The sequence below is a fragment of the Myotis davidii genome, unplaced genomic scaffold, assembly GCF_000327345.1.
Source record: "Myotis davidii unplaced genomic scaffold, ASM32734v1 scaffold236, whole genome shotgun sequence".
NCBI lineage: Eukaryota > Metazoa > Chordata > Mammalia > Chiroptera > Vespertilionidae > Myotis > Myotis davidii.
Window position 1 is genome coordinate 9,994 of NW_006286981.1, and position 4,155 is coordinate 14,148.

Genomic DNA, 4,155 nt, shown 5'->3' on the forward strand with positions numbered 1-4,155 from the left:
TACCCATGGAGATGGCCCATTTAAGAAATGAAAGAAATTTCAGGGTGACCTTAATCCCAGGAAGAGTTATGCTCATCCTGAGAAACTACTTTGCTGTTATTTTTATGCAGACCAAGACTTTTTTCCCCCACCAGAAAATGATTTTTATTGATACACCACCAGCTGCACAATCTGTTCCTGACATTAGGCTCCTTCTTCCTCGGCAATCCAGTCTTTCTTAAGTGGTCCCATGAATGCTTTCTTCTCCTCCATGTCTGGAAGCGGCCATTGTCAAACTTGGAGGTGGCGTCCATAAACTTAAGGTCAATCTACTCCAGGGCCTGCCGTTTTAGAGGAAGACTTTTAAGGGAATATCTTAATAGAGCTCAATGAATGCATATTAAATAAATGAATAAATGTATCTTTTAACTAGTTATGTTTCTTTTTCTGCTTTGGCTATAAAAAGACTAAAAGTCAAATTTGTGAACCTCTTCTAGCACGTGTACTGGCCTTCATAGCACATATTTCATTTGCTTCATCTCATATTTTTTATGCTTATTTTCCCTTTGTGCAGATGTTGTTACTCCTTTATATTTTTAAATTTTATTTTGTCCTAAAATAACTTAAAGTTCCAAAACATTTAGAAGGATACTAAAACAGAGGGTTGCATGATACAGCAAATGTATAAAATGTCAAGAGTAGACTCTAGGTTGTGTGTATAAGTCTTTCTAATTTGCTGAATGTTGAATTTTTCATTAAAATTTTTGGAAAAGTATTGCACAATCATTCAGTAATGCATATATAGATGAAAGTATAAAATTGTTTAGTGATACAAAATATTAATTCATCATAGGAGTTACTTCAAGTGGGGGCAGAGGGGATATATGCAGGAAGAGGTTTACAGGGAGGGTACTTCCAATAAATTTGCAATTTTTAAAATTTCTTAGGGTGTGGACTAGATTAAAGGAATTGAAAAGCTTGATGAAAAATTGGGATTGAACAGAAATAAAGTCATAATTTATAATACATGAAATTTAATGCAAAGGGCATCCCAAGTTATGATATTTATTCATGCAAATGATATATTTTTTCCAAGACTATATGCCTTGTACTGGCATATAGTAAGGCACTATTAGATGCATATGTGTTTATGTGGACATCACATGAATATATTTTAAAGGCAAGCCCCAGGTGTTAGTCTTAGATGAAGGGACCTAGTAAACCATAGGTGGAATTAATAATTTACCTCATTCCTATTATTTTTCTTAAATGTTAAACATATTATGATGGGATGATTTGCAAAAAGAAAATTATTGCTTCTTGCCCATCCTCAAAACCAGAAACATCATTAAAATATTCTTAGCTGAGCTCACAATAATGGCTTCTCACTTATATGTTTCAACTATAATTAATCACTGTCTTAAAATTTACTTTAAAATTTGTGTAATTGCTGAAAACCTGAAAAAGTGGCACTCTAATTAATGAAAAAGTTACAAGTCTATTAAAAATCTTATTTTCATAGATTTTGCAGATGAAGCAGTAGAGATCTGCTAGAGGTTGCTAGTATTAACAATCCCTCTGAGGTATTTCTGAATTGACATTTTAAAAAATCTTTATTGTTGAAAGTATTACATAGGTCCCTGTTTCTCCCCCCATTAACTTCTGAATCGCTCCTATCCCCTGCCCAGGCCCTTACCACCCCATTGTCTGTGTCCAAGAGTTATGCATATATGCATACAAGGTCCTTTGTTGATCCCTTCCCACCCACCCTCCCTGTCTTCCCTCTGAGGTTCAACAGACTGATCATGCTTCTTTTATGTCTCTGGGACTATTCTTGTTCTTCAGTTTATTTGGTTCATTAGATTCCACATATGAGTGAGATCATATGATACTTGTCTTTCTCTGACTGGCTTAATTTATTTAGCTGATACTCTCCAAGTACATCCATGCTGTTGCAAATGGTAAGAGTTATTTCTTTTTTATTGCCTCATAGTATTACATTGTGTAAATGCACCACAACTTTTTTATCCACTCATCTATGAATGGGCACTTGGGCTGTTCCAGATCTTAGCCCATTGTAAACAATGCTGTTATGAACTTAAGTGTGCCTATATTCTTTCTGATTGGTGTTTCACAATTCTTAGAACATATTCCCAGAAGTGGAGTCACTGGGTCAAATGGCAGTTCCATATTTAATTTTTTGATCAATCTCCATACTGTTTTCCACAGTGGTTGCACCACTGTACTAGGGTTCCGTTTTCTCCACAACTGGCCAACACTAGTTGTTTGAGGTGTGAGTTGATATCTTATTGTCATTTTGATTAGTGATTTTGAGCATTTTTTTCTAAGTCTCTGGTTTTCTGTATGTCCACTTTGGAGAAGTGTCTAATGTAGGTCGTCTGCCCATTTTTTTAAATGGATTGTTTGTCTTCCTTTTGTTAGGTTGTATGAGTTCCCTGTAAATTTTGGAGATTAACCCCTTATCAAATGTAACATTGGTAAATATGTTCTCCCATGCATTGGACTCCATTATTATTTTGTTGATGGTTTCTTTTGCAGTGCAGAAGCTTTTTATTTTAATGTAATCTCTTTTGTTTACTTTCTCCTTAGTTTCCATTATCCTAAGAGATGTATCGGCAAACATATTGCTATGAGAGAGGTCTGAGATTTTGGTGCCTATGGTTTGTTCTAGGACTTTTTAGTTTCACATCTTACATTTAGGTCTTTTATCCATTTTGAGTTTACTATTGTTGCAATGGTGTAAGTTGGTGGTCTAGTTTCATTTTTTTGCATATACCTTGTCCAATTTTCCAAACACCATTATGGAAGAGACTGTCTTGACTCCATTGTATGCTCTTGCCTCCTTATCAAATATTAATTGAACACAGTGGCTTGGGTTGACTTCTGGGTTCTCTGTTCTGTTCCATTGATCTATATGCCTGTTCTTGTACCAGTAACAGGCTGTTTTGAGCGCAGTGGCTTTGTATTATAACGATATCTGGTACTGTGATATCTACGACTTTGTTCTTTTTTTTTCTCAAGATTGTTGGGGCTATGCAGGTATTTTGTTTGTATGTTTCATATAAGGATTTGGAGAGTTTGTTCTAGGTCTGTGTAATGTGCCATAGGTATTTTAATGGGGATTGCACTGAATCTGTAGATTGCTTTGGGTAGTATGGACATTTTAATTATGTGGATTCTACCAATCCATGAACATGGTATATTCTTTCACCTGTTTATATCTTCCTCCATCTCTGTTTTCAACATTCTGTAGTTTTCTGAATACAGGTCTTTTACCTCCTTGGTGTAGTTTATTTCTAAGTATGTTAAATTTTTTGTTGCAATGGTAAAAGGGATTTTTTTTTTTTTTAGTTTCTCTTTCTGAGCGTTCATTATTGGTGTATAAAAATGCCATGGATTTTTAGTGTAAATTTTTTTATCCTGTTATGTTTCTGAATTCATTTATTATCTCTAATAGCTTTTTTAAAAAATATATGTCTTTATTGATTTTTAGAGAAAGAGGAAAGGCAAGGGATAGAGAGATAGAAACATCAATGGGAGATGAACATCATGGATTAGCTGCCTCCTGCACAGCCCCTACTGGGGATCAAGCCTGCAACCAAAGTACATACCCTTGACAGAATAGAACCTGGGACCCTTCAGTCTACAAGCTAATGCTCTATCTACTGAGCCAAACCAGCTATGGAAAACCTAGTAGTTTTTTGATGGGGTCTTTATGGTTTTCTATGTACAGTATCAGGTAATCTGCTAATAATGAGAGTTTTACTTCCTCCATTCCAAATTGGGTACCTTTTATTTCTTCTTCTTATTTGTTCACTACGGCCAGGATTTCCAGTACTATGTTGAACAAGAGTGGGGAGAGTGGGCATCCCTGTCTTGTTCCTGTTCTTAGGGGCAAAGGTTTTAGTTTTTGCCCATTGAGTATGATGTTGGCTGTATGTTTGTCATATATGGTTTTTATTATATTGAGGTATTCTCCCTCTATTCCCACTTTGCTTAGAGTTTTTATCAAAAAAGTGTGTTGCAACATTTACAGGCATCTCATTAAACTTAACAAAAGGAAGATAAACAATCCAATAAAAAAATGGGCAATGGACCTAGATAGATACTTTTCGAAAGAGGACATACAGAAGGCCGAAAGACATATGAAAAACT